This window comes from Eleutherodactylus coqui, chromosome 9 (assembly GCF_035609145.1).
Source record: "Eleutherodactylus coqui strain aEleCoq1 chromosome 9, aEleCoq1.hap1, whole genome shotgun sequence".
Taxonomy (NCBI): domain Eukaryota; kingdom Metazoa; phylum Chordata; class Amphibia; order Anura; family Eleutherodactylidae; genus Eleutherodactylus; species Eleutherodactylus coqui.
This window is the reverse complement of record NC_089845.1, coordinates 80,496,931-80,511,956: the sequence shown is the minus strand read 5'-3', so window position 1 is coordinate 80,511,956 and position 15,026 is coordinate 80,496,931.

Sequence of the window (15,026 nt, the reverse complement as noted above, 5' to 3'; positions counted from 1 at the left end):
GGATTTTAACTCTTCTCCCGCACGCGGATCCGCACCCCATAGGGATGCATTGACCACCCGCGGGGTAGATAAATACCCGCGGATCGTCAATAAAAGTGATTTTTAAAAAATGGAGCATGAAAAAATCTGGACCATGCTCCATTTTCATGCGGGGCTCCTGTGGGGACGGCTCCCGCGGGCTTCTATTGAAGCCTATGGAAGCCGTCCAGATCCGCGGGAGACCTAAAATAGGAATTTAAAAGAATTAACTCACCCGCAGCGGACCGGGAAGGTCTTCTCTTCCTCACGGCCGTATCTTTCTTGCTTCGGCTCGGCGGATGTGCCCGGCGCATGCGCGCGGCACGCCGCCGACGTGCTGCCGGCGTGACGAGCTCATCCGCCGGCCGAAAAAAAAGATATGGCCGTGAGGAAGAGAAGACCTTCCCGGTCCGCTGCGGGTGAGTTAATTCTTTTAAATTCCTATTTTAAGCGCTCATGTCCGCGGGGCAGGAGGGACCCGCTGTAGATTCTCCATGTAGAATCCGTAGCGGGCCTGATTTTCCCCGTGGACATGAGGCCTTAAAGAACAAATTTAAATAGAATTTTTCCATTCACCAATTATATAACACTTACTATTCTTATGATGTCTTGTTTATTTCACCTTCTATAAAGGCTGAATTACTACAGTAAGAAAATTGCCTTGCTCTTCATCAAAAGCTTCTTTAGAGCTGGGTCACAGTTATTTCTATATACTTTATGCACAGTGAATGAAAGGCAGAATAAGTGCAATAGTTCAGTTTTATGCTTGACCAGTAAAACAACAGCAAACAGAATAACAAGATCAAGAGACAGGAAAAATGCAATAGCCAAGGAATTATGAAAAGCCCCAAAATTGGCAATATAGAATCAGATATAAAACAAGATATTTCAGAAATAACAGGAATAAAGTATAGTCACAAACGACTAGGCAGCATGGAAAGAAACAGGTCCCCTTTAACAATTCTGGGCATTTGATCCCACATAATGGAGATCTTGCACTCCCCAAAACATAACCCCCGCTGTTTGAGTAAAGCAAGATGGATGCTCACATTTATCAGTTATGCTTCAGACCATACTGCTTGATATATAGTCTGCAAATGTAACTATTCTAACTTTATAAGTATAGAGCATTCCATTCAAACCTCCCAAATTTCAGTCAATTAGTATGATAAAATTATGATAAATGATGGATTGTGAAAAGCATTAGATGACAGAAACACTCAAAGAATTTTGGGCCTCATTTAACAAACTTGTCTAATAAAACTTTGCTGCCCCTGATAACCAATCACAGAATAGCTTTCATTTTATCAGGATATGAACAGAGAAGCTGTGCTGTGATTGTTTGGTGTGGGCAATGAAGTATTTTACTTTTAGATTTGGATAAATGAGGGCCCCTGTCTAATTAATTTTATTTCGCTTTGAAGTTCTTCCTCACCACACAGGACCATACTGCAACTCTGCAACAGCGCGCACAAGCAGTTATATGGTATGTGGAGACAAAATTAATGATTTCAGTGCGACAACATTTCCAACAAGTGTACAGAGGAGATGCAACTGATGGGAAAAATAATACAGTGTGGTTCCAAATGTTTCTCACATCTGGAAGGATACTAATACAGTCTGAAGGAGCTTGTTGAAGAGTTTTCAATGAGAAAGTCAAAGGAATTCAAATGAGTATTCAGAAAAGCCCAGGAAAATCAATTCACCAAGCATCAAGACAAATTCCATGTACAACCAACGACAATGCCTCGAGTATTGCATAAGTGACTTGACATGTATCCTTTTGAAGTGCAAATTGTCCAACGACTGAAGCCAGACAACAAGTCGTATGGACAGGAATGTTGTACCGAAATGCTTGATTGTATCAACACCAACATTCACTTTCTTAGAAACATCTTCTCAAATAAGGTCACATTTCATCTGCCAGAATATGTCAATCATCATAATTTGTGGATTTGGAGAACTGAAAATCCCCATACCTACAGAGAACATGTCAGAGATAGCCCTAAATTGAATGTTTGGTGTGGTATAATGCAGGATAGGATTAACAGACCATTTTTTCTGTGAATGTACTGTAACTGGCCCATTTATCCTAACATGTTTGAACAGTTCATGTATCCCCAAGTAGCCAATCTAGAACCTAATATCAACTCCCAGCAAGATGGGGCAGATGAAGTAAGTATGTTCAGAGTTCTCTCAAAAAAGTACCGTATATTCACAACTACAGTAAATGATCACCTAAATGTGTAAACCCATACAATTCCCCTATAGTACACAACATGCAACATATACATTACACACATAATACAAAATCTATAACATAGACATTGCACACATAATACAGACATATGGGAGCATATTACATGCAGCCGCACAGAGTACACAGACTTAGTTCCCTACAGAAGGCTTGTGCAGGGAGCTCAGGAGAGCAGAAAAACATTTAACCAGCCACAAGAGGGGACAGAGACTCCTGTATTTCATCTTGACCCAGTAGCTAGCCTCTGTCTCCCTCTCCCCTTCAATCTGGCCCAACAACTCACAGCTGCATTAAGTTACAAGCTGAGCAGCAAAGAAGGCAGCAGAGGAAGTGGGATGCATGACTGCAACAAGGTCAGAGGGTCCACGCAACAGAGAGACTCCTGGCTGTATTAAGAAGCAGCAGTGTGCTCTGGAAAAGCAAAGGAGCTGGTGGGAAAGCCTGTTCTCCTCTTCTGCTAGGACAGTGCTCTCAGCAAGGAGAGAGGTCTGAATGAAGTGCAGCTTCTCCAAAGTGCAATGCTAGTACAGGGGCCAACTTCTGTGGCAGGGGTCCATGGGACTATTCATAAGCTCCCCAGTGGGCCAGTCCAAGCCTGAACTAATTTGAACAAGTCTCATTCCTTTATAACACTACCAAGTTGTACCTTGGGAGGCAGCTATCTTTTTGTCCTGCTTTGGTGGTATTTATCACAGGTGGAACTATAACAAATATATCTCAGTTAAGAGAATTATATTTTGTTACATAGGATTTACTAGCCATTTCACAGTGTAACATCTATAATCCATGAGAAATATAATATTAAATGCCTTTTTTAGGGTGGGTAAGTTTGATATTGGCTTTTTGTACTTATTAAACTAATGTTATATTCCTATAAATTTGACTGACATTATGTAGGTTTTATGGGATTCATCTGCACTATCCAGAGATAGATAATTACTAGAGATGAGCGAGCACCAAAATGCTCGAGTGCTCGTTACTCGAGTCGAACTTTCAGTGATGCTCGAGAGTTCGTTTCGAGTAACGAACCCCATTGAAGTCAATGGGCGACTCGAGCATTTTTGTATATGACTGGTGCTCCGCTAAGGTTTTTATTTAAGAAAATCTTAGTTAATCACCAAAGTCATGTAAAAAACACAGAAATGGATAGGGCAGGCGAGGAGCAACATGCAGGGCTGCATTTCGGGCTCCGAGGTCTCACTATTAAGCCACAATAGTGGCAAGAGTGAGACACCCCCCCCCCCCCGCACTGTCAGCATAAGGATCGTTCTCCTCTGCCACAGCTGTAACAGCTGTGGCAGAGCAGAACGATGTTAGCCCATTGAGCCAATACAGCCGGCTCCATTGAAAGCAATGGGCTGCCGGCTAGCGCGGGATGAATTTTCGGGAAGGGCTTAAAAATATAAGTCCTTACCTGAAATTCATCCATAAATGTGTAAAAAGTAAAAAAAAATATATACTCACCTTGTCCCGGCAGAACGATGTTAGCCCATTGAATTCAATGGAGCCGGCAATACAGCCGGCTCCATTGAAAGCAATGGCCTGCCGGCGATCGCACAATGCATTTTCGGGAAGGGCTTAAATATATAAGCCCTTCCCTGCAATTCATCCAGAAATGTGTAAAAATAAAAAAAATATATATACTCACCTGGTCCCGGCAGACGGAGTTCAGCCGCGGCCAGCCGGCAGTTCTCCTAAACTGCTCTCTGTAATATTCAGCAGCCGGGGATTTAAATTACCCGCCTGCTGAATGAGCTGCCTCTGATTGGTCACAGCCTGACCAATCAGAGGCAGCTCTGACTCACACCCATTCATGAATTCATGAATGGGTGAGTGAGTGCTGCCTCTGATTGGCTCAGCGCAGCTCTCAGCTGAATGACAGCTGAGCTGAGCCAATCAGTGGCAGCACTCACTCACCCATTCATGAATTCATGAATGGGTGTGAGTGAGAGCTGCCTCTGATTGGTGCTCGTCTCGAGTAACGAGCATCTCGAGCACCCTAATACTTGAACGAGCATCAAGCTCGGACGAGTATGCTCGCTCATCTCTAATAATTACTTATTAATAATTCTATACATATCAATAATGATTTTCTCTAATATTTTCACTCACATGTTTCATTTTAAAATAATAAAAAAATATGTATTTACTATAGAAAGTATTTGTATTTCACGCATAATTTATAGTTTAGCCACTCTTATATAAAAGTATCACTTAAATGAGCTGCTCAGAAGCCACTTCCTGGCTTAAGACATCATTACATGCTGAAGATTAAGACTTATTTTTTGCATATAGTATTTTTGCAATGGTAAAAAAGCATGATTTGCCATAATAGACAGATGAACAAAAGCCCTTGGAACACTTCCTTTCCGGCAATATAAACCAAAATCTCTTGTAGCAAAAACAAATTGAGGAAAAGCTATTATTGCAGTGCCATAAATGTTAATCATTGCTTTCAAAATTACTGTATCAAGTTAATAACAGAGATGACTTTTAAAATAAAAGTTTGGCTTGAGGATTTAACACACTCATGACAATTTTCTTCAAAATTACACTCTTATAGATACTTTAAAGATTAAAGGATTTAAAAATTACACAGCATAAACTTTTGTAGGTTTTCTATTAAAAAACACGAAAAGGTCAGCTTTCCTTCCTGTTCATGTACTATTAATAATAGAGATATTTTATTTTAAAATAGGAAAATGTACAGTTAGTGTGGACATTTTGTCTATTAATACATTTCATTATTATCCTAACATATAATTTCATTGACTTGATGTTACAAGGTTGTAAAAGGTTTGCCATGGTTATTTTTTAAAGGGCTATTATCACCACAGAGGATGATCCCTTCATGCGTCATTGTCCCAATTCAATTGGTAGTCAGCTACCTGCATGGTGAGAGGAGGATGCATCTATATGCACTCCTCAGTCAGTAAGTAACGGCCATTTTCTGTGATTATTGTCCCAATTCATTCATACTCCGAGATGAGAATACACCTTCAATGTTTAAATGTCAAAAGTACTAGACTTTGCTCATGATTGCTTAGTCCTTCTATGATATTAATTTGACAACCTTTGTAACTTGAAAATATTGCAATTTAAAACCATATTCACTGGAATGAAGAACCCTATGATTTGGTTACTGCACCAATTTTTGGTTACTGGTGTCAAAATACCTTTCCAGGGGATCAACGTCTTAGGTAAGATCTAGAGTTGATAGAATTTTTGAGGTACAAAATTAACAGAGAATCCTATCATAGTGATGCAAGTTCTACTAAAAAAATCAGTAGAAAAGGCACATTTTAAAGACTCATTTATTTTAGGATTAAATAATATAGTCATTGTGAGATCTACAATTTGAATCATCTGAATAGTGTGAGTGCTCAGATAATATGCAGTGCTTAATTTAGGCCCAGATAAAACTATTCACTGAATTGATCCCTTAAAATATAGCTTTTATTAATTACAATACCTAAAATCAGAAGGCTTCAAGACTAACAACATAAATTAAGTGACAAACTAACTATTATAACCCACTATGGCCGCCTGCACACGGGCAGAAATCCCGCGGCGGGATTTCCCGCGGGATTTCCGCCGCTCAAAGCCTGCATAGGAGTGCATTACAATACGCACTCCTATGCAGACGGCCGCGGTTTGGCCACGCGAAATGTCGCGCGGCAAACAAACCGCGGCATGTCCTATTTTTGTGCGGGGCTCGCAGAGCCTCGCACAGATACATCACTCACCCGGCCGCCGGCTCCGGTCTGCGCATGCGCCGGCACATGAAAGACCGGGGCCGCCGGGCGCGGGTGAGTACGCGCTGGTCTCTGCAGGCGCTCGGGTCGGGTCCCGCGGCGAGAATTCTCACCGCCGGATCCGACCCGCTCGTCTGCAGGCGGCCTTAGTCTGTTCATTGGTGGGACCCACCAGAATTCACATAAGAGATCCCGACCTTCCAAGTATAGGTCAAATAAGAGGTGTATGGTCTCCATTTTCATGTAACAAAACCAAAGGGACCCCAGGTTCCAGTCTCCTTTGGCTAAAATTGTAGTCACATGAAGTGTAGTGAGGAACTACAAAGGCCACAAGACCCAGTATAGTGTCCTCAAACAGCAAATGAAGTGGGTAATTATAAAGCACTTGTGTTCAAATCCCTATAAATAATATAGCAGGGATAAGTGTAGGTCTTAGTTGGTTAATGTCCCCAACTTTATAGTGGCAGGGAACAAAGACGGATGTAAATCTTTGTTAATGAAAGTCTCTGATTCCCCACACTAACTCTGAATGGGCATCACAATACAGAACTGACTATATCCCAATGATGATATTTTTTTTGTGGTATAAGTCAGTAAAACAGTATTGTTATGATCAAATTCTTGTAACACCATTAGGATTCTAGAAAAGTTGGTTTAAGAATGATTTTAGAAATTATGATGCAGATGGTTCTATAGGGTCCTAAAGAAATCTAGTTTAGGATAATTCTCACACATTATGGTTCAGCAGGTTTGACACGTTTCAGTCATACTACAAACTCATCAGGAACCTTTATCCTGTTGAACATCTTTATCCATAAAGGGCCGGCTCTATAGATGGATCACTTTAGACCCCAAAGACTCATTAAGTATTTTCAAGCTAGAGCCCAAATGAAATGTCAAAGTTCTTAATAAATGTCCATAAAGATAGAGGACAATCCCCCTCTGCTAGGTTCAGGTTCTTATTGCCAGTCCAAGTACAGACACTCCATTGGGAGCTTTTTCAATTTTCAGGTTAAAACTTAAGGAGTAGCAATAACCACTGACATAAGATTTTTGCTTCTGTAATGAGCAGCATCGCCAGCCTATTTTAATGCATTAGACTGGATATAATAATCCCAGCTAGTTACTTGCTGCATGAACAGAGTTTTTGTGGTCAAAGAACCAAAATAATAAACAAGAGCCCTAACATAGTCTCCAGCCTTAAAGGTAGGCTGGAGACATCTTATTTGACCTATACTTGGAAGGTCGGGATCTCTTATGTGAATTCTGGTGGGTCCCACCAATGAATGGACATAGTAGGTTTTAATAGTGATTTTTTTTTCACTTAATTTATGTTGTTAGTCTTGAAGCCTTCTGATTTTAAGTATTGTAATTAATAAAAGTTATATTTTAAGGGATCAATTCAGTGAAGGCATATTTAACTCTCTTCTGAATCCTCTGCCTCGGTGACATAAGCCCAGATACAACATACAAATTCTGTGGGACTGTAAAGGCCCCCATACACATTAGACTTAAGCCCTCAAAAACTCACTGATTTTGATGAAGCCAGAAAACTCCCAAATATGTATGGGGCCCCCTCAATTTTCACCTGACAAATTAAGTTGGGTGCATTTATTTTCAACATCCGATCCTTTTGCTTACCCTAAAAATAACCCACTACCAAAGGAGTCTGGTTGTGGCTTTTACCTAAAAACACATGATGCTCTAAAGAACCAAGTGTTCATGCTTTTATGTGTCATCCTGTTTACTGTTTATAGATTGGCAGAAAAAAAGCCCACTGATAAAACACTGATGGCCTAGCCTAGGGATTGGCCACTATTGTTCAAAGGCGATGTCTAGCTAATTCAAACTTAAAATTAAAGAATTACCTAGAATGATAAAAACTTTTATTTTTCCAAGGCTCAGAATAGGGTAAAATAATAATACAAATCATAATTCCCTTACTGATCCAGTGATGACGGTTCCAGGCTCTCTTGCCGATCTCCACTTTCTGGTCCCTCTAGACTGCTGACTGCTGCATCCTAACACAGACAAGTGACTGCAGCAGCCAATCACTGTCCAAATTAGTAACCTTCTACAGCCAGTGATTAGCTGAGGTGGTCTAAAATTCAAAGAATAGAATTGCATACACTTCTCGAATTTGCAAATGTTTGTGAATACTTTTATTACCTCAGGTCCCGTTCACACTGGTAGACTTAACCACCAGTCCGTTTGTAAATGCCTTTCTATTATTTGATGCCAGACTTTGATGTTCTCACCCTTAAAGGGGTTGTCCCGCGCCGAAACGGGTTTTTTTTTTTTTCAACCCCCCCCCCCCCCCCCCGTTCGGCGCGAGACAACCCCGATGCAGGGACGTAAAAAAAAACAACCGCTCAGCGCTTACCTTAATCCCCGCGCTCCGGTGACTTCTATACTTACTGGTGAAGATGGCCGCCGGGATCCTCTTCCTCCGTGGACCGCAGCTCTTCTGTGCGGTCCATTGCCGATTCCAGCCTCCTGATTGGCTGGAATCGGCATGTGACGGGGCGGAGCTACACGGAGCTACACGGAGCCCCATTGAAGAAAGCAGAAGACCCGGACTGCGCAAGAGCGTCTAATTTGGCCATTAGACCATTTTAGATGGCGAAAATTAGGCGGGCTCCATGGAGACGAGGACGCCAGCAGCGGAGCAGGTAAGTGAAAAACTTTTTATAACTTCTGTATGGCTCATAATTAATGCACAATGTACATTACAAAGTGCATTATTATGGCCATACAGAAGTGTATAGACCCACTTGCTGCCGCGGGACAACCCCTTTAACTTGATAAAGGGCTGTACAGCCTGAAATGTTGCTTGGATGCACTATGAACATCTGATACATCTGTAATAAAAGCATTCAAAAACTTTGCAAATTCAAAAGGTTTGTGCAAGCCTATTCCTTGAATTTTCATTACTTCTGGAAGTCATGACAGTGCAACCTGAGGACTCTGCATCATGTTGGTATCAATTGAGGTAGTGCTGCTGATCTGTGTCTTAAATAGCTGAGGAGATCCTATGTTTGTGTTGAGAGGTACCAGGGACTAGAGATTGGCAAGGGACCTGGGAAGTGCCAGAGTGGGAGCGTCAGTGGGTCAGTAAAGTGAATATGATTTTTTTTTATTATACCATTGTTAGCCTCAATTTTTTTTTTAAAGATCAGTCTGAGAACTTGAAAGAAATATAAACATGTAATCTACTAATTATTTTCTCTATCTTTATTTGTGAAAGGTTCACTCATAAAATAGTCATTCCAGGACAAATCACCCAAAGGGGTAACACCTGACAATCTTAGATTTTTATGAAACTTTGCACATTTGTTACTTGTATTTTCAGGACATTACCTAGAAAAAACTGTACAATTGGCTCGACACCAGTGGTTGCAAACTTTTTAACCATGATGGAACCCCCCAAGGATGTTTTTCTTATCCAGAGAAACTCTCCTATCAGGCACACTTTCAACATCATTATATGGATAAGGCCCTTGGCATATGAGTGCACTTGGGGGCGTCTGCTGTCCGTGTTAATTCAAGGGCAGCACACGACCCCATTTTATCCTATGGGGCTATTTAGATTGACATTTTTTCATGCGGACAAAAAACTCATTGCATGCCCCTTTGTGTATGTATCATGAATGAAAAATAGGACATGTTAATGCATGTCAATATTCTATGTCGAAGTAGATCATACAGCACAAGAACAGGTGTCCATGTGCTGTCCGATGTGAATTGCACCCAAGAGGTTCAGGGTCAACTCGGACACATGGGAAGTATTCATCCAGTCTAAAATGCATGCATTTCTCTTACTTGCTTTTATCCTGCCGCATAAAAGCAAGCATGTGAAGTGCATGTATCAGGACAATAATAGCACAATGTGCATTGGAGATATCTCTGCATAATAGGGCCAAAAAAATCATAAAATGACTACAACTTGTATGATGTTCTAAGCATTCACAAAAGATCTTGAAAACAACCCTCTATTTCATGCACTTATAGTGGGGCTTCCTGGCAGTGAATGCCTGAACGGGTTCCAAGAACCCCCAGTTAAAAAACACTGCTTTATGCTATTCTGTTTGTTCAAATTAATGTACAGCTATATATTTTTATGCTAAGACTTTAAAGCTTATGTTTTGTAGTAACATTTTAATTATCATGCAATACTAAACATGGGCTACAAAAAAGAAGCTTAGAAAAACTCTAGCAAAATCAATTAGAAAAACGTAGCATGAATAATAAAATGTTTACAAATTTTACTGGAAAAATTTAGATTTTCTTAGGGAAACGTACCTAGGCAAAATACACATGCACATTGTTCAGTCCTTGTAGCACACAGAAATGTCAAGTAAGTAGGCATGATAAACATAAATCCCATACTCCACAGTTTTCTATACTCGTATACTATACATAATCTCAGTTACAATAATGTTTTATAAAATGCTTTTGTTCAATATTAAAAAATGATCTGCCACAACATTTGCATAAATATTTTATCATTGTAATAAATGCAATGTGTACAATAGTGCTAAATGAGGCACTCTCCCTAAGTGAAAAATATACTGCACAGATCGTAGACTTTTTATAATAGAGACGCTTAGTCCAAACAACAACAACGAAACAAAGATGGCAATTACTGAATGTGGTAGAAAAGATAAAATGTTAAAATTGTGAAAAGTAGTGAAATTGGAATCAGTCCCCAATGATTTGTGATGAAAGCTGACGACTTTATTTTTGTATGTAACAGTGAGAATTCAAGAACAAAAATGTATTGGCACAAAAATAACCCACATTTTCTACAAAGTCAAAATATAATTTCCAATAAAGGTACATGAACTTTCGATTGCTCCTCTGTATGGCTCCTATTTCAGAGGCATGGGAAAGGTTTTTCTGTATATAGGAGTCATAGCTACTATGAAAGATTATGGCCATACACACAGAATCTTACCGTGCCTGTATGGCACTGCATAGAAGCTGTATGACTCCATACTAAAGGAACCAAATGAGTTTGTCTACAGGATGTTGAGAAAATATGAATTGACAATTCCTCTACAACACTGATGTCAACTCTACACATTCATCACTAAAATTTTTGTTTTTCAGGGAAGAGCTTATATGTAAAGCTCTACCCTGAAAAACAATTTAGGGGTGCCGACAGACCATTGTCTTCAATGGAGCCGCCGGCAGCCGCCGTGGCTCAATTGAAGACAATGCATGCATTCCCTATGGTACACACATGTCCTATCTTTGCAGGCACACGCACCTGTAAAGCACTGACATGTGAACACACCATAGGGAATGCATTGTTTCTAATAGAAGCGTGTTTTTGTGCGCACGTATGCACACACAAAAACACGCTTGTGTGAAGCCACCCTAAGGCACAGGAAGGGAAGGGGAGGGAAATAACCTGGGGAAAAGAGGAAGGTATATGAGTGCTAATATTGGATCTTATTTCTGCAGTTCTAGAATGGTGACATTGGAATGTTTTCTGAGGTAGGGAGAGTCTGAAAGAAATATACAATTTTTGGTAGGATAATCATTTTATATAAGACTATATGCCCCATCCACAAAGCTTCAGTTTTAGAGAACAGCGTCAGTTCTTCCTTAATAATATTCAATAGTGCTGGTATGTTTTCTTCTACTAGTTGGGGTAACAGAAGTTGATGCTTAGATAAGGGATACTCCTCTCAGCCCACTGAAAAGGGGACTCAGATTGGATAGCCTTCTGCAGGTCATCCTTGATAAAGCATCCTAATATTTGTGATTTGTTAGCATTCATTTTACAGTAGAAAATTTTCCCAAAGTCTGCCAGGATTTGAAAGGATGCTCTCAGAGACTAAAGAGGGCCTGTAATGGTTATTATAATATCATCAGCGAAAAGGCCTATCTTATGCTGTCTGTGGCCTGCAGATACACCCCAAACTCAGGGATTGGATTGAATTGCCTCTGCTAATGGTTCCATTATCAAAGTAATGAGAAGGAGTGATAAGGCGTATCCCTGTCCAGTTCCATTAGATATCTCAAATGGGCTAGACAACATCATATTAAACAGTATTCTAGCCGAGGGAGAGAAATATAAGGCTTGTATAGCCTTCATAGTGTTCCCATCAAAGCCAAATGTATGTAGGGTCGAAAATACAAAACCCTAATAGATTCTATCAAATACCTTCTCCGCATCCAGGGTTCAAAGAAGAGCTTGTGCTTGATCTCATTCCACTATGGTCATCAAATCTATTGCATGTCTCATGCCATCCGGGGCTTGTCTACCTTTCATAAAACCTACCTGAACTGAATGGATCAGACTCGGGAGTATATTTAAGTAACCTCAAAGCAATTATTTTGGAGTAAAATTTTGTGTCACTGTGTAAGATTGGCTGGGCAGTTTGGAGGCCTACCCTATTTAGAGATTGTCACTATCGTGATTTGTAACATATATGAAAGGAGGTTACTGGTCTGAACAGCTTCATTAAAAATGTTTACTAGGAAGGCTACGAGAACAAGGACAAAATTTTGGTAATATTCATTTGAGAATCCATCTAAGGCTTTGCCAGGTTTGGCATTTTTATAACTTTACAAACCTCAGCAAGGGAGATGGGTCCATTAAGTTCCTTAAGATCCCTTCTGGAACTTTTGAGTAAATTAATAGTCTTAAGAAAGTCATTAATATCTCTAAAGGGTGGTTATTAGATGGATCATTCCCAGATTGTAGAGACCCTTATAGTAGGAGTTAAACTCATCTTCTATCTCTTGGAGGTGTATGATTCTCTGTCGTTGGCTCTTCGAACAGATGAAAGGGATTCTACATTTCAAGTGGGTTTGTTTGACCCTACGAGTATTAATTTTGTTTTTAATTGATGCGAGAGACATTAAAAATATATAATTTCTCCAAGAACTGGCTTGGTATCTGGAAGGAGTACTTTGTAAAGTTATGTGTATGAGAGCGTGATCTGACCTTGGTATAGGGCCTATCTCTGGTGATTTGACTCTTTGTAGGGACCATATCTATGATACAAAGATTATTTATGGATAATGATTTATGCCTATTAGAGTAAAAGGAATATTCTCTTGAGGACAAATTGAAACACCAGAAAGTGTCAAAGAGTTCCTCCTTGTGTAGGCAAGATAGCAGAGTTCTGGGATTGCGCACCATTATATTTGAAGTGTCTAATGTTTTGTCTGGAATCATATTAAAGTCTCCACATGGAATCAAAAAGACTTCTTGGACTTTCCTAACTTTCCTCAGTACTCTGCGTAGGGAACAAGTTTTGGAGATATAAGCTTGCTAAAGTTATTATAACTAGATTGACCTGATGTTTGCTAAGTGAACATAAAATGTTTGTGAAAATGGTTGTTGTTAATCTCCCCCTCTTGCCCCTATCTCTTTCCATGCCGCTTTTCTCTCTCTCTCCATGCTGCTTCTTTCCTCCCTCTCCATGCCACTTCTCCCCCCTTCTCCATGCCGCTTCTCTCCCTCTCCATGCCGCTTCTCTCTCCCCCTCTACATGCCACTTCTCCCCCCCTCTCCATGCTGCTTCCCCCCTCTTTATGCCACTTCTATCCCCCCACACCATGCCACTTTTCTCTCCTCCCCTCTCCATGGCACTTCTCCCCCCTTCTCTATGCCGCTTCTCTCTCCCCCTCTACATGCTGCTTATCCCCCCTCTCCATGCTGCTTCCTCCTCTTTATGCCACTTCTATCCCCCCTCACCATGCCGCTTTTCTCTCCTCCCCTCTCCATGCTGCTTCCCTTTCAACCTCTGTCCATGCTGCTTCTCTCACCCCCTCTCCATGCCGCTTCTCTCTCCCCTCTCCCTCTCTCTCCATGCCACTTCTCTCTCCCCTGGTGTTAAAGCACTTTTTTCTCCCCTGTCCTCCTGCACACAGGACCTCCGACACATCCTATATATCTTTGGAATCGTGTCACCCCTAGGCATCCTGTTGTCCTATCCAGCCGAACTGACGAAGGGGTTCTTCCCCGAAACGCGTATTCCATTGCTGGTTTTTAATTTCTGAAAAAATAATAAAAAAGAAGTGCTTTCACCATCACACATTGGACTTTGATCTACATCTTCTAGTAGCTTAGAGTGTTGCGCCTCCATACCAGTTCTTTTCACATCCTTTTTACTTCTCTCTCCCCTTCCCTTTCTCTGATGCCACTTCTCTCCCCTCCCTCTCTCTCATGCCACTTCTCCATCCCTCTCCATGCCTTTTCTCCCTCCCCTCTCTATACCAATTCTCTCCCCCTCCATGCTGCTTCTCTCTCCCCCCCTCTCCCTCTCTCTCTATGCCACATCTCTCTCCCCCTCCATCCATGACACTTCTCTCTCCCCTCTCCATGCCACTTCTCTCCCCCCTCTCCTTCTCTCTCCATGCCACATATCTATCCACCCTCTCCATGCCACTTTTCTGTGTGTGTGCATGTATCTGTGTCAGTGTCGATGTGCCTGTGTCAGTGTGTCTGTGTTTGTGTCAGTGTGTCTGTGTCAGTGTATGTGTCTGTATGTGTTTGTGTATATGTGTATGTGTGTGTGTGTGTGTGCATTGCTTGAATCTCCCTCCTGTGGGCATCGCTTGAATCTCCTTTCTATGGGTGTCGGCTGAATCTCCCTTCTGTAGCTGTTGCTTGAATCTCCTTCTGTGGGCATCACTTAAATCTCCGTGCTGTGGCCGTCTTCCTCCTGTGAGGTTTGTTCGTCTGAACTTCCACTGTATGTTGCGAGACTATGAACAATGCTTAGCAATGCTTAAATCTGGAAGCACCACTGTACTTTAACATGGGGAACTTTGACGGGGCCCGACTGGTCACTCAGTGCATTTAGCTCAAATTTCAGGATTTTACGACCGTGGTGGGGATCCCACAAAATGAAAGACAACAAAATCATCCTCCTAAGGAGAGACAAAGTGCACAAAGTGTGGTGCAAGAAAAAGCCTGTAGGCTTATTTATATTAGATATTGTTGAGTTTACAAATTAGAATGATGTATCTGC